This window comes from Anabas testudineus, chromosome 5 (genome assembly GCF_900324465.2).
Source record: "Anabas testudineus chromosome 5, fAnaTes1.2, whole genome shotgun sequence".
Classification (NCBI taxonomy): domain Eukaryota; kingdom Metazoa; phylum Chordata; class Actinopteri; order Anabantiformes; family Anabantidae; genus Anabas; species Anabas testudineus.
In genome coordinates this window covers 6,258,211-6,281,543 of record NC_046614.1, presented here as the reverse complement: position 1 = coordinate 6,281,543, position 23,333 = coordinate 6,258,211, and the positions used below count along the sequence as shown (strand labels likewise).

Sequence of the window (23,333 nt, the reverse complement as noted above, 5' to 3'; positions counted from 1 at the left end):
AAAAGGCAAGGTGACCACAGAGTTTACTGAAAATGAGACTGAAACAACACACGGGTCCAGGCTCCAACTGCATCGGTGAAGTCACTGTAAAGGCAAAGAGAAATGACCAAATATAGAGCCGTGAGCTGCCTGGCCCCGAGCCAGAGTGCTCACTCTCTTCAGTATGATGACAGCAGTCATTTTGAATATTATCAGCTTTTGCTTTTAAAGCTGTACTGAGTTATATCTGCTGGAAGGCTCCAACCCAAATGTTATGACTGTGTGTCCCGTGCTGACTCCAAGACGCCAGATTCCCATCTGAAAAGCAGTTGCGAGCCTGGAGGGTTTTTTTGGATGAACTGTGGTCTAACCTTGACGCAGCCTTAGAAGATACTGTTGTAAGACCCTGATAGCCTCTTATAGCAAAAAGAGAACGTGGGGTTTTCTGTTTTATCGTTTATCGGGGAGGAATGAACAGGATCGGAGGTAAAGGACGCGAAAGGAGGACACCGAGACACTGCACAGATACTAACAGTTGTCAGCAGTATTGTGCCGAGACGCTCGACTAGTTAAGAGGCGTCACTGCAACTTATCCGTGTTTGTGCAAAGTCAGACTGTTCCTCATAAGTGATTCGATTTTCTGCGAAAGTGGTTCTTTAGAAATTTGGATTGTTCTCAAAGGGTACATTTCGAGATGTGGTTTCAAGGCTGGCTGGAATTTTATTACTGGATGTTTATGACATAGACACACAATAAAATGCATTCTATGCTGAAAATATATCTCACATGGCATCCAGAGGGAATGCATTAAAGAAGCAGTTGTACATTTCTAAAACTATTAATACTTCATTCAAAAGCAGACGTGTGGTGTAGGAAAATACACAGCATGAAGCACATTGATATAGCCACTACATATATATAGTATAATAGTATAGCATAGTGTAGTGTTGTAGCACTAAAACAAGTTGGGGTGAACTGGAAAACAGTGGGAAGGCACAGGGACTTATAAGAGGGAATGACTCAAAAGGTGTCACTGCTTTAAGTGACATGTGAACTCTAAGAAATCCAAATGAGGCTTCATCTGTTGATTCACAGGCCTCGTGATAACAATGGCCTGACTAAGTACCCCCCAATTACCAGGTTTTAATCTATTGACACCTCTGATGTTCTCCTTCTTTCTCTGTCCTTGCAGCTCTCCTTCACACCCTCTTACTACGAGCAGCCAGCCCAGGTGCATCATAGAGGAAGTTAGCGCCTTCTCAGCACAGCGGCGCTCTCTATTTACATGCAAAACGCGGGGCTCAGTCAGAAAATGTGTGAACACAGGTGTGTGTGTGTGTGTGTGTGTGTGAGTGGAGCACGATGGGGATGTTGTCACCGGAGCCACTAATCTGTTTGTCCTGACGTCCTCTGTGTTTGCTCCGATTCTGTTGAATCGCTGTGCTGTGTAATTAGATGCTTTGTGGAAACACATTTCAGTTTTCTATTGTAGGAGATTGCAGAAGGAGAGGAGCAGCTGAAAACATGCCGCACACAAACACAAGCCTGCACTTACTTGTGCTGAATTGAGCTTTTTGTGCTCTTTCATTTGTGTGCGTATATATATGTGTGTGTGTGTGTGTGTAGGTTCAGAGGAAGTCAGTGGTGGCACCCAGTGTCATTTGAAGCGGAGCGCCTGGCGCCACAGCATCAGGAACATCACTCCCTGGTGCCAGGCTCATTTTTATAAGCACTCACTAAATGACACACAGCTGGCGGCATGGAGACAGCTGTCACTGCCATCACTACGCCCTAATCTGTCTCTCCCTCCCTCTGTACGTCTTTCCGTCTCTTTTCCTCCTCTCTCACACTCTGGTGTTCAGCTGGGCCGCCTCCCTTCCTCCTCCCTCCTCCCTCCCTTCAGAGTCCAGACTTCGTGGAGCCGAAGCTGCAAAAAGTCACTTCCTGGAGCTGGTGCTCACTTCCTTTTCTTTTTGTGGGACTTCCTGTGTTTCCTCTGTGATCAGGCCGGTCAGAGCTGACTCTCTGGGAGAGACTTCCTGATGCACAGACAGCTGGGGAGATAATTCTCTCTTTTTGCCTTCGTCAGGAGTTTTTAAAAAATCCCTGTCTCTGTGTCTCCAGGAGTCGTCTTTTCCATCTGGGGTGATTTTCGATTTACTCTGCTAAGCTGCGGGCTTATTTCCATACAATGCAGAGCGAATCGGAGCCCCCAAAAGATAGATCATCTTTGGAGACAGCAGGCCTCTGAAAACACCCCATTACAGGAAAATGAGCTCTACAGATACTACACAACTGGTTGTTCTATAATAATCAGACTGAGACGCAAAGTGCAAATCATACCTGTTCATCTGGGAAAAATATCAAGCAACATCACACCAGGCTGTCCCATCCATTAGGACGTTCACCTCATCCAGCACCTCGCCCTCCCCTCTGGCTGCCAGTGGAGGAATGCAGCGGGGGTGTGGGCCCTGGTAGCGAGCAGAGACTGGCTCTAGTCGGTACACCAGGCCTGAGAACAGGCTTCTGCAACGGGGCAGCCAGGACAGGTCCAAGACAGCCTGCGGGAAGGAGGCCTCACTGGGTGAGCAAACACAGGCCTACAGAGAGAAACAGGGGAGTGATAGCGAGAAAGGAGCATGAGGAGTGTGGGAGGTGTGGGAGAAAATATAGTTTGATTTTAGACGCCTTTCTGTCTGAACTCTTGTGTATCCCATCCTGTAACACATCACCCATCGTTCTTAAACGTAGAACTGAACCAAACACACTGTGGTATCTTTATCTCTCATATGGTGTTTGTCCTGTCCAAAGCATTAACTCCTTCACCAACATATGTTCACCTTATGCGCTTCCTCTCTGTATGTCCATCCACTTGGGCAACTGGTGACAGCGGGGTGGCAGGTCCAGGGTCAGGTCAGAAGAGGGAGGGCGGTGATGAACAGGACCTGCCTGGCCAGGATCCTGGGGTGTTTAGCCTGGCCCGAAGCGAGGCTATGGACCACTGAGAGCCACTGTGGCACCTCAACATCCCCCACAGCGTGGCCAAACTGTGAGAGTCTCCTTTGAACCGAAGGGATGTGGCTCACACATGGGCTCCTAACATACAGAACATGGTGTGTGTCTCCAGGCTTTATGCTTTGTGTGATAGACAAATGGGTTTAGTGTGTTGCTCCTCTGTTTGTATGGAGGTTCTCTGAGCTGTGAGGGGAACAACCTGACAGGGGCAATAAATAGTTGGACTGGATAACTGTTGTTTCACCTGAACACTCAATCCATAGTCAAACAAGCCCAAGGGAGCCCCGTTGAGTGCTTAAAGGTTTATGTGACCTCAGTTAACATCTACACAGATAATATCAAGGTGTTTAGAATTTGAACTGTGTCAACAGAGCTAAAAACAGGCAACAGATAATGAATCAAGCCCTGGAGAGATTCTTTTGTAGCAACTTCTGGCAGTTACACTTATCTTACACAACAGAAATAACAGCAGCACGGAGACAGTCTCATTCTCAATCCATCATAATTAAGACAGTGTAGTTTTTGGGTCTCATCCTCGGGAGGTTCACAGGGAAGGGAGGGCAGAGCTGGTGGCTCCTGCCCAAGATGAGGCCTGTGCTCTGGGCACATTGTGATGTGTGTGCCCCTCATCTCTGCTGCACCCTGGCTCTGGTTCCACTGGATCTGCCTAGCTGGCCGTTCCCTGGAGTGCTGAGTGACAGGAATACGCTGCGGCCTCTCCGCGCATCCTCCACTTCCTGAGCTACTGCTGGGCTCTGCAGCCCTCGGGAGCTCCGCATGGCAGCGGCAGGCTAAGTACACACACAGGAAGAGGTGACATCTGAAACAGCAAATGCTGCACCAGTTGTTTTGTCATGTTTTTTAAACTGGTGAAAGTTTTGCATGTGTCCACTACCTCCCAGGGTCAGCTCATCACGCTGGAGCATCTTCCAGATAACAACATGCAAAACTAATTAATTCAACATTTTAATGTTACTTCATAAAACTGCAATAAATCCCAATTTCAGGTAATAATTTCTTTCACACTACACGAAACTATAAACTGCAAACGTCTATGACACATCTTGTCTACAGCAATTCCTTTAGAAAGACTATAAAGTATTACCAGCTGGCCTAATTATCTTCAAAAGAAAACAGACGAGAATTCAACATATAAGTGTCATTTGCAGCTGAGAAAATGAAAATGTCATCGAACGTGTTCTGATTATGTGGCACTTTCATCAAAACCAAATAGCTACAATTTCTTTATTTGTAATAAAAGACATTGTTTTCTCCCTTTTTTAATCATACAAACGTGATAAGACCATAAAAATCTACTATAATGAATTCAAACACTTCCAAGGCATTAACCATCTTAGCCCAGAATGTTTCTTTTATATAAAAGGAGATGCTTTAGGAGAGCTCAGGGATGAATGTGTAATGAGCTCAAAATAACCTAAAGCCCTTTTTTTCTCTCTTTTTCTCTGTGTCCTCCCTCCCTCCTCCCTTCCCTGTCTTTTTTTCTCCTCTTTTGGGAAACATGCCTTTCCCAGCTGCACAGCCCCCACAGCGCGAGGCCAGGCCAGGAGCACAGCTGGCCAGACTTGGTGGAGCCAGTCGACAGGCGCATGGAGCGCAGCCCGCCCAGGGCCCGCTTCCTCCGCAAACATGCCCAGGTGTGGGGCCTCCAAGCTGGGCTTCTGATCTCCACCAAACAGCAGTGTGTGTGTGTGTGTGTGTGTGTGTGTAGGGAGGGACGGTGGAATGAGGGATCAAGAAGGCAAAGGGGGTAGGGGGGGGTGTCATGGTGTAGAGGGAGGTGTCCCTGCTGAAGCTGTGTCAACATTGTGTGTTAATGTGTGTGAGTATGTGCATCTGTATCTGCATGTGTTTGTGTTTCGGGAAGTGAGGGGTCACCCCTGGGGGAGACAGTGGGCAACAACAATTACTGCAGCATTGTAGCTAAATTGTGTCTGAATTGTTTGTCCCTGCCCACAGTCAGCCGGTGCCAGAAGAGAAAAGCTTCGAGTGGGTACGTAATTATTGTGCAGTGGCTCATTTGAGAGATGCAACACTGCTTATTAGCATATAATAGAAAATAAATGATCGCTTGCAGTACAAGCACACACTCATGCAGAGCTCAGTGGGCTGTTTGAAGAACGCAACTGCGCAGGATTACCTTCCACCACGTCTTAACCATAACTGACTACTTTCTTTTAACTTTAGATTCCTGCTGTACTTGCTGAACTTAAACAAAAACACACTTGTCAGCTCATCTAACTCAGGCCACAAAGCACGCCTGAGTAACTTTCTCATAAATGACTGCACAAATGTACACTTAAACAATTTCAGATTGTGACATTACCTGTGGCTGATATGATATGCAACCCCTCCAGCCCCCACCTTTTTTTTACTGTGTTATAACATGATGATCTCACACTGGCCTGGATGACATACAATCCATGCATTTAACATTATAACCAGATTCCAGCACACACACACACACAGCCCTTTAAATGCACACACACACACACACACACACACAGGAACTGCTTCCACACGCTGCACTAGATGAAACGTAATGTAACAGGAGGCGTATGAGCTGGGGTCAGATCAGATAAGGCGAGGCCAGACAGCTTCAGATAAGCTCTTTGAACGGCTCTATCTGCAGCGTTAGGGAGACGTTCTCCCCTCCAGCCATTTCACATGATGACTGGTGGCCAGGCGGCTGTTACTGGCCTGTTTGTGGCTTGGCCCTGCTACTAATTAACTGGGAGAGCCCAGGGCCCTCTGACTGAATGCCTTGTGTCTTGCAATGATCCCCAATCAGGACTGCTCATGCATGCAAGCTAAAAAGATGCACACACAGACACAGGAACCCCTATCTGTTGTTGACAGACCCCAGGAGGATCTTGGTGTAGATGGCCCCCTTGTGGTACAAAATGGAGGCTGTGGAGGATATTAAAAGATTCTCACACTCCCAACAAAGAGTCTTTCTCTATCTCTTAAACTCCTAACTATTGCCTAAATGCCTAAAGGGTAATAATGACACGTAGGCTCAGACATTGACCAGTGCTACTCATTGAAACTGCTAGTTTGCAACAAATAATTACTGTAATTATTATTATTGAATAATCTGTCAGTGATTTTTCAGATTAAGCAATTGCTTGTTTAGTCACAGACAGATGTAGGCCTACTCATACCCAAGGCCTTATTCCATCAAAGTCATGTCAAAGGGTCTGTTGAAAGAGTGGGAAATATCTCAAAACAACAAAAAAGGACTTATTATTTCAATAAAATATTGGTTTGTGCACTGAGTCAGTGTAAGACATACTGTAAACACTGAAAACAAGTTAGCGTTAAGTGGTTCACATAAGTGTCGTCGTGTAAAAGTATTGTTAAGTAGAGTGATGGATTAAGAGGAGCTTGAAAACTGTATTTAAACTTTATTTTAACCATTTATTTCTTGAATAAAGAAATAAATGGGCGAACAGGGCAGGTACATGTGATGCATAATAGGTGGTTGTTTGCTTCTGCCTGACCTGCAGTGTGAATGCATGACAAGAGGGACAGTTGTGCGAAAAGAAAATAATGAATAATATCCGCTGTTAAAAAACGTTCACCTTAGAAATCCACACAAAGGAGCACATTTTGAACACAAGAGGTGTTGTCAGCGAAGGAGCACTCCATTCTGACACGGCTGTGGGGACATTGCAGACAAAAGAGGTTGCAAACTGGTTCGCTGCATTGTCATTTCGCAGAGCATAAGAAGACATCTTCAAATTGTTTCTTTTGTTCGACTCAGCCCAAAACCCAAAATATTCAGTTTCCAGCTATAAAAGCGGAGAAAAAAAAACAAAAAAAAAACCCAGTGAATTCTCGGAGAAGCTGCAATCAGTGACTGACAGCTCGTCTTGATAAATGGCTTCAAAGGACAGATTCATTTTCTCTCCAGTGATCAGCTAATGGCTTCAGCACTTCTCCTAATTCATGACCATCCGTCTCCTTGTGTCTGTGTCTGCTTCACTATGTCAAATCACACTGCAGGTTTTAACCAAACCATGTTGAATATGCTGCAACTCTCACAGTACTTATATTGTTGCGTCCTGTGCGCTTCGTCGTCTAACGTAAGCTCTTGATGACAGTCAAGCTGGGGGTCTGTACTGTGTTACAGCAGCGCTCCCCTCCCACGGTGCAGAGGTTAAAGCCCAGTTAACCTCATATGTCCAGGAGCATTTCAGCTGTTTTTTCCTGCAGTGTCCCATCAAGGGCCTGAGTCTTGATGCTGGGAAAGTTCCCTTCGTATCTCTGAGACAATATAATATAAGGTGTCTGAACAACCGCAAAGTGCGCGCTCAGGTGCGCTCATGCGCAGATTGGAGGAGGGTTTGTGAGCACTGCTGCCGCTGGAATCTCACCACGAGTAACCACGGGTATATTTAAGAGGATCAGCTGAGATTTGGAGGTGTGTGAGTGTGTGAATAGGTGTATTTGAGTGTTTCGGTGACTTGTTTGTGTCTACGAGTTGAACTAAAGATGGTGACTTGCACACAAACACACACACACACACATGTGGTGGAAATAAAAGGAAGCAGCCTCTTTTCACAGGACCACAGTTACAGCTGAGTGCACACACACACACATACACACACACACACACACACACACAGATAAACAGACACACTGGAACAGCCTGACCTCCACATTTTTTCCCTGCGCTCACCTGTTTGTTCAGAGGATGTTCAACTTAAACACAGCTCCAGTGTTTCCACGCTACCTGTTTGAACAGCTGAGTGAAGCGTTGACTTTAGCACTTTACACAATAGCATAGGATTGGTTTGGAAGCACACACACACACACACACACACACACACAGTCACTCACACAGGCCTCCTCCTCGGCTCCTCTGCTCCTTCTGCTCGTGCAGACTTGGATGTGTTAAACGCTGCCCGGTGACCCACTGAAAGGCTTTTTTTCCCCCTTCAAAATAGCTCATTCTGGTCTGATGGAGCACAATAAGAAATCTGGTTTTAAGTGCATGTTTGTGGTCTGCATTGCTTACTATATATGGGGGCCTCCCAGTCCAGTGTCTAATTATGTGTTGAGCGCTGATGGGAAAGGATTACACTCACACTCACATCCAGCAGGAATCTGTAATTGTGTGAATAAACTCTGTGGATGTTGGAGTCGCTGGGAAGCAGCGTGCTATTGAAGGAATGCCCTGGTGCCAGTGAGACTAGGAAACAGAGCAGCGGATGAGCTGTGGTGGAGAAAAATCAGGAGAGGCGGCAGAGCTCATGACGACAAGCTGCATCCCTCCACCCTTTGTGATCTACATCTCACTGTACACCTAGGTCTGAACACAAGCACACGCCTAATAACGGGGGTAGTGGGTTTACATGGAAAAATGGTGGAAACTTTTCCAAACTTTTTCTATGTCATTCCGGCTATTACAGGCGTAACACAGCACAGCGGGCTCATCGGCGTCTGTCTGTCGCTGGCCAGCCTGTTTTGGGGGTCGGGGTGGATGGGTTTTGTGGCTGTGGTGCTGCCTGAGGCCTGGCTGGGCTGATTTACAGGCAGCGTGGGGACATGTGCCGGGGATACTCCCAGAGCAGCCTGGTGGGGGCCAAAACAGCCACACTGCTGCTGCCTGCACATCTGGAGTCTAGACTGAGTGGCTCTGCCGAGTCTCTCCCTCCCTCCCTTCTTCCCTCTCCGCATCCACATCCATCCATCCATCCATCCCTTTGCCTCAGCTGCTGTGTCCACTCCCCCCCCCCCCCGTGCCTCCACCTCCATCCACTGTTTGTGTAGCTGTCGGGGCTCAACTGAAATTTAAGATCAGCTCTCACTTTTTCCTCGCTCCCACTCACTTTTCTTCACCCTTGATTCTCTCTCTCTCTCTCTCTCTCTCTCTCCTCTCTCTCTTTCTTACTCAGCCTCCAACACATCTGATGAAGGACAAACTAGTCAGGAAAAAAAAAAAAACGAGTGCGCGTCATGGAACGCATGTGGAAGACATCATAGAGGGGATTGTTATTCCTCTCCCTCTGAAAACCAGGGCCTAACTGTTCACAGGGGGACCCTCCAGTGATCTTTCAAGGAATTGAGGATCAGGCTCCTGAGCCACAGAGCGGTCATATAAACATATTGGTTCTGACATGCACAATAAACGGCAGTGCAATAAACATGCTTTGTGTAGTCACACACACAAGCTCGGTGCAGTGGTGGCTCCTGTTAATTCTGCTGGAGACTTTGTTACGAAGACTCCTGTCTGATCTGACACTGTGTTTTATCCTCCCTTCCTTTGCCACCTAACCTCCTCTTCCATTATTCTCACACTCAGAGATGAAGCTTCTTATGCTTGTTGTTGACACTGACTCATTGTCTTCGTATGGGGGTCCCCAATGTGTAAACACAGTTTTACATAGTTATGATGGATGAAGCGCGCAGCTTTAAGATATTGTTATGCTAATGCCCGGACAGGGAGTGTTTCATATTTTATAACTGTTATTCCCGCAAACAACCTGCATCAGGTTTTCCTCTTGGCAAATGAATACAATGACAATAGTGTTCCCTTTCAAACAGTGGAAAGTTGTAGCAGAAACAATTTCTGCCAGAGAGGCAGGCGTCAATTTAATTTAGTGCAGACAAATAAGGACTTCTCTTTCTTTCCATGTAGCCTGATTTCCTCTCCCAGTAATGAACGTAAGCTTTCCTTTTTTTTTTTTTTTTTTTTTTTTACTGCCATGTTCACCCTATCGCATTCACACTGTGTCATACACTGCGGGATAAATGGCTGCGTTCAGCTCTCTGGTGCTAAACAGGTCGTAAAAGGCAGCTACGTGATACTCTCCAACAAGGCCTGAACCTGTACGGCTGCTCGCCTGACTGTCGCCTGCCCCTTCCCCTCAAATGGAACAAATTATCCAGCTACTTGGGCGAAACAAGGTAATATTCATTTTAGGAAGAAGTCAAGAAAGAAGTAAAGAAAGAAAGAAAAAAAAAACCCATCTGGATAGCACTGGTTGGTGTTTGCCTTCTCTGGAAACCATTAGGATAAACAGTGTTCCTGCTCTGAATGGTCTCTTCTCTTGCTCTCACGTTTCACTCTGGTTGAACCTCGCGTATCCTCTCACCACCTGTGTCAGCTCTGATTCCCACCCTAGTTTTTTTTTTTTTTTTGTGTGTGTGTGTGTGTCACAGGACAGATATGGAGGGTGAGAGAAGGGAGAAAGATATCAGATACAACAGAGGGGACTTAGCATGACAGACGAGAGAACAAGCAGTCCCAAGTGAGGGGTGACCTCAGCTCTTCATATTACAGGTGCGAACCGTCGACATTGGCTCTCACCTGCGTCCAAAGCTGCAGGGCTCGAGAGTCACGTATGACAAAGGTCTAAGAACCAGTTTGCTGCTTTGTGAGTGCCGCACACACCTCTAAAGTTCTCCACAACAGCTTCAAGTGCTACGTGGAGCCTGGCTGATAGGGAGTGAGAATAAAAGGTGGCATCACAAAATATTTCCTATTGGTGAGTAACTAAAGGTCGAACTGCAGCGTTACTCATAGCAACATTTTTTACCTTTCAAAATCAAACAGTGGTCAAAATGCTGCTGATGTATCTATTTTTGTTCCACTGAGAGCCACAAATAGACCAGGACGCCAAGTGATTTACTGTAAACCCGACTGAGAGGCCACTGAAGTGCTGAATCATATTGTCCTTGTGAGACCCATATAATGCGCAATAACTACATGTGCATCCCAGGAAGAAGAGTGTTGTGTACTCATGAGTCTGCACAGCCAAAGAAAGTTTTTCGGTGCCTTGTCATTGCACAATAAGCCGCCGGCTGACTGGCTGGAGAGGCGTGTGCACTGGTGTGTGTTGAGACCCGCAGATTGGCAAAACATTGTGTGAATCACCAGGCTCACTGGGGCAACACCACTGTCAACACGGGTCTGTCCAACGCCCCACTGGGAGAGGCTCAACAGCAGTTGTGGTGCAGCTGGACTGGTATGGGCTGTGTTTGCGCTCAGGGAGTTCGACAAACAAAAAGCTTAACGGCCCATGCGGCGTCTTGTAGAACACATTCTATCTTGTGATAAGGTCAGGTATGACGAAAAAGCAATCTGGCCGCCGCAGCAGGTGAGAAATGCTGTGTATATTCTTACTGCTGATTAAGTGGTAATAAATAAAGGCGATTGCACAGCAGGAGTGGGTGAGAGCTGCTGCATCATCAGCACAATTTGATAAAAACAACACACACTGATTCATGTTAATGCTTCTGTTACACTCCTGTTTCCATCAGTTGCCTTTGACGTCAAGTAAGACAAATATTAAAATGATAGATAAAGTCTTACAAATACAAAATTGAAGGCATCAAATGATGACCAGTAGTTTATGACAGCTAACATCAGCTCATGTTGGCAAACCCTGGATAAACATTGTTGTGCAGCTCTTACTTGATCACTGTTCTGATTTCTTGCGCGCTGTTTTTACATGTTGAGCGTGAACACTGAGCCAGTGGTTTTTGCATCAAATTAGACACTCAGTGGAAAACATGTTTGTTTGTTCCCACAGACGAGAAGAGTGATCTCGATCCCGGGCTCCAAGATGGTGTCAAATACCAATCAAAGGTCACAATTGACGCACGCCGCGGTTTGCTTCGGCACTGTGTGGCCCGCACGTATTGCAGTAAATGTCTTTTGGGTTGCGGGCTGAAGAAAAAGCCCTGCTCCACAACATGATACATTTTATCAAGCGGTGTCTTGCGTTTTTCAATTGGAGACCTAGGTAGAAATGAAAATGTGGCGTCAGTGGTCACGCCTTGTCAGGTAGAACCAGACCAGAACAGTCTGAGTGACAGGTGAAAAAAGACTTGTTATTACAGCACTGACTCAACTGGATGATATCAAAATACAGATTATTGTTTCACATTATCGGGGAGTGTCTTTTCTGGTGTATGTGAACCTGTGTGTGCATGTGCGGTGCTTTATTGTGCACCAGCTACAGTGTGTTAACCTGGTTTGGAACAAACTGTGTGAAGAGTGTTTTTTATGGCGTCCTGAACGGTCCGCCGGCTGCAGGTGGCACTTGACCTTTCGCTGAACTTCTCTCTCCGACTATTCCTCCCTTTCCTTTCTTTGGTTCGACTCATCTTGATTCACTCAATTCACCGTGCGTGCTGAAAAGATCCATCTTTCTACACATCTACACATGTCATCTATGCACGTATCTGGGATCCCACTTGTGCCTGTGACAGCAAAGCAAACAGTTGCCTCGACATACTTGTCAAGCGCACAGTAAAGCCTGTAATAACAGCTCTGTTGGTCATCACAACAACAATTGTCAGAGACATATTTATACAGATTATGACCTGCTCTCTCTGGGTGCTCTACCATCACCTCAAGACAACATGCGAAAACAACGAGTGAAGCTGTCATTTGGTCTTGGTCCATGGTAACAGTAGCGTTCAGGACTAAAAATAGCAGTGTTAAGGTAGGACATGTAGTTTGGGTGAGGCGCTGTTCATGTGCGCGAGGCCTCTCTTCCAGGAGCTCAGTGCCTTTGGGAAATAATGAAAGATAAACACAGATCCATGCTGTTGACTCAGAGGCCAGTGATCCACAGGTTATTACTGCACTCCTCTTTCTCCTGCCCTGCTCTCCTACGGCTCCTGGATGAGTTTGTGTAACCTAAACGCCCCCCATACACACACACACACACACACACACTCCAGCGCAGTGGATGGCAGATACAGCTGACATGTCTCATTTACACCGATAATGGGTAGATCCATAGTTTTTATGACGCTAATCTTCTTGATCTGAGGTTTCACGTGAGGATCAGTTCAGTTAATATGATCAATACACATATTAAGCAGTAGCAGGAGTTCATTCTCAAATGATGAAGCACCCAATTCATTGTAGTTATAGATCTCCCCCAGTTTGTCTACTAGTAAATTTTGTATTTCTGTCATCTGTTAAAATATGACAAATACGGGGATTTGGGGAGAAAATCTGTTCATTTTTTCTACCCTGACAAGCCCCACAACATTTGACAATAAATGTACCTAATGTCCTAGTCTGTCCTCCCCTTAATGTCCTCATAATTAAGGTGTTAAATCACTTGCTTCGAGGTAGTTTAAATAAAGTAAGAGACTGAATTAGGACATCCGGGGGCTCAAAGAAGAACGACGATGGAGAGTAGGAGGATGTCAAGGAAAAAAACACTAAGAGTTTCTGATTAATATTAAGGTATTAAGTTATTATGACAGATTAACCCACACACATCAGATCCATTAATTCCACCACCCAGTCAACTACAGGGAAAAAAAACAATCTTTGATGTTGTGCAGAAATGTATTTATTTATTTCTCTCATCACTGTCAGCTGAAAATACAACACAGCCAGAATGAATCAAGCTGGTGGCGCCCCCTGCTGTCTCTAATTAGTTCATGAAAAAAATCCACTTAGTCAAATCAAGTTTTCTTCACAGTTTTCAAGTACAATTTCTAACAATGGCTGACCTCGGATTTTTTTCTGATAATTTTTTTGTAATAGCAGGAAAATATTAATATAATAATTATTAATAATAATAATCAATATCACCGACTGACCCTGAATGTGTCACGATGACTCATCAAATACACCTGCGAGCGGGTAACAATGAAAAACACAACCCGGAAACCTGCTTTAACCTCGACCAAACAACTTTACACTTATTTTCTCAGTCGCTCAACGTATGTTATGCATTTCACCAACATTTAGCGTCTTCATTTCACCTGTTAACGTCGTGTAGTTGACGAAATGGAGCCGAGTCACAGTCAACAGAGGTCGCTGCAACCTAGCTAATGCTCGACTGGACAGCAGAGAGGCACACGTAGCAAAACCTTACAGGTAGGATGTGATACAGGCAGGTGTGTGAATTAGCGACGTTGTGACATCTTTAAAAATGTTTGAATAATGTCCACAGCAACAAAATAAACCTGGAAGCAAAACTGTTTTGACAAGCTAGTGAAAAGGCAGTCGTAACTACTGCAGCTGCAGACAGCAGCAGCAGTAGTAGTAGTGTTTGGCCTGACTACGTGTACTCTACTTGTAAGTGAAGATTTATGCAGTATACATAAGGTAAAGTCAGAGGACAAGTTGGAATAAAGTTCATTTAAACCTTGTTTTACTAACAGTGACCTCAAATGTTTGTGTTTGCAGACAGAGGAACACCGTCATCAGCCCGGAAAGGAAGTGAATGTGATATTAATAGAGTGTGAGTGATGTTTGGTGTTTCTGTAGACTCAATGAATTATATATGATATGTCCTGGAAAACACTGCTGTAATCTCTGTACAAAACAAAACATTAGAAACCCCAGGAGCCGCCTTAGCCTTCTTCCAGTTAAAGAGAGACAGACTGGTCTGTCGTAACATACTCTCACTGGCTGCCTCATCCTTTCATCACAGACACGAACACGCACAGACGCACTAATACACACAGGTCAGCTACATGGTGTAAAAACACCCGGACAGTAGTGTATTTGGGACGTCCGTGTCTGTCCAGCTGTCTCAGCAACATCATTCACAGAGCTGTTGTCACGCATGCTCAGAGTCAGGGAGATTATACTGATAGTAAAGTGCTTCAGGAAGTATTCACATCCTTTGATTAGTAATACTCTTTTGGAAGTGTAGCACCTTCATTGAAGACATGGTCTTCCAATCTAATCAGTAATTTAATGTTCTTTCTTGTTGGTTAATCTTACACAGTCACACTGCTCACATCTTCAATCACATGTAGATCAACAATCACATAAATTTTAAAAGACACTAAGTAGACTTTTAAAGCTGTACACGCATAAAAAAAAAAAAAATCAAAGTGCTAGTACATCAAAAGTGTATTTAAAGACGGCTCTCAGGTGAGTATACATAGTTACTTCATACATTTTCTCACTACACCTGTTCTATCATAATCTTTCCCTTCTAGAAGCTCTCTGTCATGTTCCTCAAACCATTCCTGTTCACCCTGGCAGGTGGTGTATAATCCTGCTGGAAGATGACATCAGACGAGACCGTTGTCATGAAGGGGTGTACTTGGTCTGCAACAATGTTTAGGTAGGTGGGACGTGTCAAAATAACTCAAATGTCAGCACACAAGGTTTCCCAGCAGACCCTGCATCCTTACACTTATCTTCCTCTCATAGTGCACCCTGGTGCCATCTTTTCCTTGTGTAAACAATACACACACACACACCTGCTTTCATGTAATGTAAAAGAATTACATTCATCAGGTCACGGCAGCATCTTCCATCATGGAGATGTAGTTCTGTTGGCACTGGACGTGGGCATGGGTCAGTAGGGCAGCATGCTGCGATGTATGTTGTAATGATCAATCATGGCCAGCATTACATTTTGCAAGAGCTCTTCTGTAGAGTTGAACCAGACAGGCTACCCTTTGCCTTATGACCCTATTGCAGGTTCATTAATTGACCACTGACCTTTACATACTGGGAACACCTCGCAAGACCTCAGGTTTTGGAGGTGCTCTGACCTACCAGTGTAGCCATCATTATTCTTCCTGCCTTCAACTTCAAGAACTGATCGTTCATGTGCTGCCTCACAGATCCCACCCGTTACAGTGTCAGTGGTTTTAATGTTGTGGCACTTTATTTTTGAGTAAATTCCAAAGTATCTGTAATGTGTTTATTCCTTTGCAGAAAGCTTGTTATAAGCATGCAGTATGCAGGTAGTACACATTATAATTAGATTACTATAATCCACTTATGTGTAACACATTGCTACTCATCCTACTTATATGCTGGTTCCTTATAAATTCACCTCATCTCAGCAGTAGATTTCTCTCTCTTTTGCTCACAGGGCTCAGTGTATGTTGAACAGAAGGTTCCTTCTCCTCTGTTGATGTGCCTTTGTCTCCCCCACAGTCCCTCCATCCGTTTGTGCTCTTCACTCTCTGACTTTGTCTCTCCTCTGAGTGTGTTCCAGCCATATTGTGGTTTGAAGTGTTTTTGCTGCTAATGAGCCAATTGTTCTTGTGTTTTCTTCCCCTCGGGGAGCGTTGTGTAGCTAACAACATTGTGCTCACAATGATTTTAAAACATATTCACTGCACCGGGGAGGGATTGAGGCCAACAAAACAATAATGCCTTGGAGCATGTACAAAATGAAAAATGTGTTAATGACAGTCGCGCTAGCAAAGTGACAGCGCATTCTTTTCCTGTCAATTAGACCTTGGTTATTCAAAAGCAATTTGCAACTCCCTGCAGAGTAAAATGTGTGCCATCTCCCAGGCCTTAGTCAGTGATTGTGTAAGTGATATATTCATTCCATTTCTCTGTGTGTGTCCTAGTTTGAGACATAGAAATAATATAAAGGTTACTCACAAGCTGCCATCCTCTATCCGCCACACTCATTCTTCCAATGAAAACAGAGAAAGGTATAGGTCTATTTTCGTATGTGTGCGCGCCTCCATGAACGTTTACAAGGGTATTGATACAGCTGGCATTCAAGACCCTGATTAATTGCCATGGCATTTGGCTGTTCTTTGTAAATGCCATATCCCATGCTGAGTGCTTGGTTAATGGATGTCTGCCCATTGCAGGCCCAGCATCGACCCTTTCCTTTTCGTCTTTCCCTCCTTTCTTCTCTCTTACTATCTTTCTCTCCTATCACTACTTCTCTCTGCCCCTCTGCCCTCTTCTCCTCCTCCCACTTTGCTTCGTAAAAGGTTAGTTGTGCTTTATCAGCAAAAAAAGACACAAGTGGACTGATCCTGTGCAGCTCAGATGTCCATGCTCTTGACAGTTTTGTCCAGAGTGGGCTTGAGTACAAAGGCTCAGCCTCCACTTTATTTCTGACAGCACTAGTTCAAAAGTATCTTAAGGTTACACCCTCTTCCTTCTTGTCTTTAATCTAAAGCAAATGTGTTATGATAAGAGCTGGGAAAAAGCTCTACCTTCAAGTGTGTATACCCCTAAGACCCAATTTCAGTTTGTCTCTATATCTCCAAGAAAAAAAAGATATGAAGAATTAGCTTTCATCCTCAAGTGAATTAGTTTGCTCTATCTTAATGAGGTTTGCCATGTCAGAGGGAACAGTTCAGACCCTGCATGCTAAACAGACTGAAATTGGAATAGAGTATTAGCTCCTTTACAGAAAAAATACCTTCTCTCCAGCTCTAATTCCAACACTGCCACGCAATTACCCTTATACACAGTTTTATCTTGTCACTTCCAAATGGGGATAAAAGACCAAGCAGAAGAGAAATCATCTTGTTTTTTTCTTTTTGGAAAACTAATTCCAAAATCTAATTAACTGAAGAAAAACATGTCACCAGTTTGGCTGGAAACATCGAACATAGTTATGCAAATGGCCCCAAAGATTGTAGAATGCGATTTGACAGATTCTCATTCTGGATGGTGCAAGGCCAGATAGAAAGATTACTCAGCCGTATCTGAGTGGAGCCAAACAGGAAGTGATGAGCCTGGTAATTTATTGTGTTGGTATTTCTCCTGTTTGACTTCAGACAGCTCATTAATGGGTGAGGTGTCATCTGGCCGGACAGAAAGACAGACAGGAGCATTTTTCCAATGGGCTGTACTCTGCTCTGTCTGCATCAGCTTTTTTCCTCCTTTTGCGTTGCTGGCATAATCTGTGTCTTTTTTTTTTAATATAAGGTGCCAAATAAGATTTTACACAATTCATCATTTTGCTCCTCAGAGGGGAGAGCGAGATGCTATTTCATCCTCCCACTTGTCTTAAGTCTGCTTACAGGGCTGTTTCAGGGCAGCCATGGTGAGATGGCCAGAGGGCTGAGATAAGGAGCAGAGGTCTGTGTTACATTTTTTAGGCCACGATGGAGACCTGATGAAAGCTGCTGTGTGGTGACAATCTGCTGTACAGGTATCATTCTGCTGTAGCTTGCAGATGTCAGAGTTGGCAGAGAGTGGTCCATAAGCTATGAGTGGAACATTTGTCTTTGCTGGACACTATTCTCAGATACACAGGCAGTGAGGATATTTCCAACAGATAATTATTAGAAATGAACATGTCCCTCTTACCTACATAATCAACCCATAACAGTTTGTTTAGGAAATGCAGAGAAACACAAAACATTGACAGTTATAAAACAACATGAGAACAACAACATGAGATGCCTTTCATTGTAATGTCGGCCCCTGTGCTGAGCTCTTTGAGCTCCTGATTGAATGCCAGTATTTGTCTGCAGAGAACTGTACAAAAAGACGAAGACGAGGTCCACTCTGGCACAAACAAGTATTTAATTATTGAAGACACCAAACACAACGGCTTGCTAATCTACATAGCCGTTTAAAGCCCCCTGATTTATAATTCAGGTCCTTCTCTCACTCCAGTGAGTGTTGGGATTGGAAGGCTGCACTTGAAGGCACTTGAAACTTCTCTGGGTCAAGGTGTGTGTTTTTCACAGAGTCCTGTGTGACTTTGTGTATATGTCTGTATGGTTTGTATAAGTGTGGAGATGTTTGTGGTGATCAGTACTAAATAAAGTTAAGCACGTACCCCAAGCAAAATCACATGCAAATGTTATTTAATTGTATTGAAGATTTCATGGCTTTTTCTGTGTAATTCAACGCATCTGTGTTGGCATCTTCACAATGTTTTAAAGTGATTACAAATGTATTTGTGCTAAAACGCTGGGGTGCCTTGTTAGACAAACCCACAACTGCTTCCTATTTAATATGTGTGGCAGATATTATACTGACACACTGAGTTGATGTACATTAGGAATGCAAAATAACATGGCATCAAAGAGATTTTAGTTAATTAGCTAGAGATGTGATGCGAGCTCTGGCCCATAATGGGTTGTTTTACTGAAGACTGCAGACCTCGACGGAGAGTGGAGTGGGGGGCTCTTTGATCTGTGGATCTCACGGTCTGCTAACATTTCTTCAACCTCTGCAGTGTGTGTGTATGTGTACATACCTTTAGTGCGTGTGACTAATCCAGTCTGTTTCAATGGAGTTGATTTTATGAACAGTACTATGGGAATAATAAGTGAATGTCTGGTAGATGGACTCTAACTGTATGTCAGTGTGGTTTCAGATCAGTCAGCAAAGATGGAAATCATAAAATGTCACATCCTGCTCTCGATTCAATTCAACTATTTCTGGAAAGCACATGTAAACAGAACAAAGCACTATGCCAAAGGGGCTGACATTGATTTTCAAGGCTAACCTTTAAAAGACAACAACTGAGCATATACAGGTAAATATATCAAATACACATACGTTTTTTGAATTGTTTTTTTTTTTTAAGTTAAAAGAGTAAGATTTAAACATTACTGCAGTTTTCTCTTCAACTTCATAGTGATGCATGTGTGTTGTTTTGTACTCCTGGTAAATCCATTCCTTCCAGAGTATTCCTCCCTCTGCTATCTGAAGATCAAACAATGTGGTGAGGCTGGCAGGGTGTCCCCATTCTAATTACTATGTGCTAATACATCATGTACTAATGCACACTGATTTGGCAGACAAAGTATACAAGAAATCAGTGTAGCCCTGTTTTGTACTAACAAGGCATGATACAAGCCATGTGGGAACAAAATTAAAACTTTAGTTAAGCTTTATATGAGAAAATGTCTGCTTTTCCAAATATATTTAATATAAGTATAATATAATAAACACAATATAAGTCAAAATATAACCATAACTGTAAACAGCTAATTGCTTGCATTCAGTTTTTTCAGAACATGGTCCTATCACTGGGCTCAGCCTGTGCCACCAATGTCCATGGTTAAAAAACTATTACATCATTAAAAAAACAACCCCAAAGGCCAGGAATTGCCCTCACTTTTTACACTGAAATGGATTTCTGCAACAAAGAGGTGATGGTTGTCCTGACCCACTGGAGTTTTTCTGTCTTTTCTTTTAAATACTAAGGCAACCTTTTTTTCTCTTTTGGAAATAAAACACAATGTAATGGTGTGGTTCACTGATGTGTTTTTAATAGTTTCTGCAGTGAAGGTCTACAGCACAGATGTAAGCTAAAGTCAGGTTCAGGGTTCTCAGATGTTATAGTGGGTATAAAAATAATAAAGGCTCATTGTTGGTTTTAGTCTTTTAATGGGATTTGTCGACAATACCAAGTAAACTCACCAGCCTTATCCTTCAATATCTACTGTACATTTTATGTTGTGTGACATTGTCCAGTGTCAACAGTTAAAATGCATTTTGGCATTTTTAGGTTTTCCAGTGTGAATGCACAATAGTCTCAAAGTGCTGTATAAGATGTGGAATAACTAGATCTATGCAGCTGTGCCACCATGTTTACCTTCCTTATTTTTCCTTAGCTTTGTGTCTGTCTGCATATCTGATTTTGTTTTTATTTGTCCTTGTCATTTCCAGAGTTACTCTATAAAAAGTAGGAAAACTTCCGCAAACTGTCTTGGGAAGGTGCTGCAGGATAATTCACAGCTTACAATTAAACAGAATAAATGACTTTTTGACGATTCTTCTTCAGTTTGAGAAATGTCTTTGGCTGAAAGCTCAACAATTAAATTTGAAATGAAGGAAGCTTTTTTTGAAGCCTCTGTTCTTTATAATTGTACCATTCAAGGTTGTGGGACACTCATAAATGAATTATAACATCACCTCAGGCTAAGGAACCATCTACTGGAAAACGATGTCGCTCATAACTGACTTATTAAGTATTTATAATTTCAGTGAGAGTGTGAGATGTGGCAGTGACAGAAAGGATGAAATAAATAAGAGAAAAATACATCAGACATGACAAGACTCTGTGTGTCGTGCATCATTTCCAGGATGTAATGACATTGCTTCTGCACCATGAGTGGAAGAAGAATTAGCATTTGTAATTAGCTATCCTCTAGATGAGCAGGGTCAAGGGGAGAGGATGGTTATAACGTGCTACCTTTGAAGCCACTTGCTCAGAGGTTGGATTGCCCTTTTTCTATTCTACCTGCAGTAGCCACTGTGCTATTTTCAGGAGGATTGTTTCACGTTACCAGGACTTATCTCATCCTCAGTCCTGTCAGTCCTGTGTCCTTGAGTTTCCACATTGGCAGCTCCTGAGTTCTTGTCCTCTCTTTCTCCTTGTGTTCTTCTCCCTATCTCTGTTTTTCTTCATAATGTAGCCATGGTGATATAGAGCTGCCTCAAGGACCCACTCACACATTCAAACGCACACTCACAAATACACAAAAATTCAACCAGGGATTCACAGGATGGATGGAGGGCAGAGTGCGGGGGCTGTGTTTTGGTGGTGGAGGGTAGTCAGCCTTGAAGCAGCTAGCCTAAACCAATAGAATAGGAGAGTGCCCTCAGAGATGGAGAGAGCCAGCAAGGAAGAGAAGACAGTGAGGGGGTCTGCCTCATTTGTACGGAGTTCTCCCCTCTTCATGCAGCCAGCTGACAGGGGATATTTTTATCAGCCTGGAACACACAGTGCAGAAAAGGAACAAATTCATTTGTAACAGCACACTCCAAGTCGAGGACAAGATCTCAGCAGGATAGAACATAGCTGTCTTTCTGCAGACTACAAATCATTCTTATTTATGCACCTGCCTCATCACTATCTTGTATAAGTGTGTTCAAGACCTCGCCACTCTGTGTCCAGTGAAGTAGAAAACAGAAAAGCTAAAGTGTTCTGTGCAGTTTTAACACGTGGATATTATATACATATATACATACAGTCATACAGACGGTTTTTATATCATCATTTTGTTTTTTGTTGTTTTTGTGTTGTCTTTTCAGTCCTGTCTGTGTCTTCTTTCGGACACTGGTCTGCAGTTTACACAGGGAGCGTTTCCCTGTTCATATACCAACAAGTCCTCCAATCTAAATGACCATTTACCAGGATCAGCCACAACATTAAAAACCACCCGGTAGTTTAATGTTGTCAGCATGAGGAAAATTAAATGTTGGCCATCATCGACAGGCATATAAGGTGTTTCGCTGCTAGATGTGTTTGGATGGGGTTTGGCAGTGAAGCTGTGACTGATTGGTGTAGGTCATTTTTCTCTAATCTCTGTTGTGGCGCATTGGAGCATCTTGAAATAGCGCCCCGACGCTAGCTGTATACATCTGTTGGCTTCCTGTGGGAAAGTGTTTTGTGACTCTCCTTTTATCCTGCCCAATTATCGATGTATGTTGCCCAACTACAGAACGACATAGAGATTCATTTCTTACAGGGTAACAGTTTCCACATACAGTGGTCTGAAAGAAAATACATGTGTTGATGTAAACCCAGTTCAAAGTCAGTGGGATGACACAGCTTCAGTGTGCGTGAGAGTGAGTGAGAGAGAGAGAGTGGGAACATGAATAAACCATGTGCTGAAGTGGTGTCACTGGGCTGCTGTGTTGGCATGTCGGCACTGCTCAGGAAAAACACGACTGTCTCTGGGGCATTGTCTGTAATCCAGCATGTTAGAGCTGCTAGCTGGCTCCTCTATGTAAGTGGTCCCAAAGTTTCAGACATCATCTAATGTGCATACAGTAGAAAAATAAATAATCTTCCAGCAGTTTATTTTGTTTGAAGACAACTATGAATAGTATTAAAACTGTCTTATCCATTCTTACAAAAGGTTTGTAGTTCCAATTTGCTTGAATGGCAAAACTATTTTTTAAAACCAGGACTAGTGTTGAATGCACCTGACATTAAAGCAGGAAATATAATTTTCTCCTCAAATGCCATGCAAATTCCCTGCTCTGAATAGTTTATTTTGCATCTGCAGGGGATAGTCATAGTATGAAAAAATGTGCTTTGGTTTGTCCCAGAGCAGCGTGGTTTCATCTCTTTGCAGCGGCACAAATATTGTAGTGTGCCAAGCTGACAGATAGATGATCCATTGCAGGCATTGTAATTGAAAACACCGAGAGGGGGTGGACAATTAATCTGGCTTTCTCTCCTTGCTTCAAATTTCCATGGAGAAATACCTTGAAATCTAGATAATAGATATGAGTGTTATTGATTAGATGTGCAGGGAGGAGACTCAAGGAAGTGCACAGGTTCTCCATCACTAATCTCTCTGGCTGTGACTGGATCTAAATAACCTGCAGAGAGGGATAAACAGGCGCATCCATCATGGGACAACTGGCATGGACAGTGATGGATGCCTCCGCCCTCTGCTGCACCTCTCCTTCCTGGTCAGGGGATAGGAAGTGTCACTGGCACTCAGGAGAAATACCTGACTTAAACCTAAGAGGAAAACGCCTTCTTTAACTTGGCTGTGATGGAAGGATTCAGGCCAAGCTTTATGTGTGCATCTGTGTGAGTTTGCATTGTTGTCCTCTGTCCTCCATCCCCTTGTCTCTTTGAGTTTGTAGGATTATCCATCTTGATAGATCCTGTTTGTTT

General features: G+C 43.7%; 2 protein-coding genes across 5 annotated transcripts in view; both read left to right on the top strand.

The window, feature by feature from the left end:
- Positions 1–1,330, top strand: part of LOC113154657 (nuclear receptor coactivator 3-like) — a 45,092-nt gene extending 43,762 nt beyond the window's left edge. Inside the window, exon 24 of the transcript XR_003298048.1 lies at positions 1,306–1,330. The gene's annotated coding sequence lies outside the window, so the exon portion shown is untranslated. The remainder of the gene's footprint in view (positions 1–1,305) is intronic.
- Positions 1,331–13,635: 12,305 nt separating this feature from the next.
- The window catches only part of sulf2a (sulfatase 2a), a 41,322-nt gene continuing 31,624 nt past the window's right edge, over positions 13,636–23,333 (top strand). For 3 of the 4 annotated variants that reach the window (XM_026349489.1, XM_026349493.1, XM_026349488.1), the window contains exons 1-3: positions 13,636–13,873; positions 14,186–14,240; positions 14,996–15,077. The gene's annotated coding sequence lies outside the window, so the exon portion shown is untranslated. Of the gene's footprint in view, positions 13,874–13,942; positions 14,075–14,185; positions 14,241–14,995; positions 15,078–23,333 lie in introns of those variants that run through there. The other variant, XM_026349490.1, reaches the window with a different exon arrangement.